Genomic DNA, 650 nt, shown 5'->3' on the forward strand with positions numbered 1-650 from the left:
CTGCAGTTAGCTAACACTTTCACCAAGTGATTACTAAAAAACTTTGTGGGAATTTATTGGCACCAGGGTGAAGTTTATAAGATTTTCCTCATAAAAGCTATATCTTGATGTGTGTTTGTTTTTCAGTATCATTAGCATCGCAAGATTTTAGTTTACACGTCCGTAATGCACACCCGCCTTCAGAGTCAAGAACCAATCAAATTTTGTGATCTGAGAGCGCGATTCGCAACGCTGCGATCGCTACCGCGTCCCGTGTGTCGGGTTTCACCCTGGCTGCGATGACAGCCGTTAATCGCTGTAGTTTGTCGCTGCCCGTGTGTCGAGCCCTTTAGCTGTTGTAGCAACGCTCTGTTTACATGCAGACGTTCCCCTTTGACATCACTTCCTGTTTCTTCACATGCAAATATCTCAACAACCGTTCGTCTCAGCGGTGTGAAATTTGTTTTGCAATATGTTATCAATGTTATCTTTCCAAAAATGCATTCATGTTTATCTCAAAAATTTTATGTCACAGGCACTTTAAGGTCCATGATGTTCAGTAGATAGTTTTTAATATGATCCTTGTGACAGCACTGAAAAAGTTAATATTCAGCTGCTTCCAAGTTTGCMATGACTTCAGTTTAATTTTTCTCCACTTTTGTCCCCCTCTC

This window comes from Austrofundulus limnaeus, unplaced genomic scaffold (assembly GCF_001266775.1).
Source record: "Austrofundulus limnaeus strain Quisiro unplaced genomic scaffold, Austrofundulus_limnaeus-1.0 Scaffold576, whole genome shotgun sequence".
Taxonomy (NCBI): Eukaryota; Metazoa; Chordata; class Actinopteri; order Cyprinodontiformes; family Rivulidae; genus Austrofundulus; species Austrofundulus limnaeus.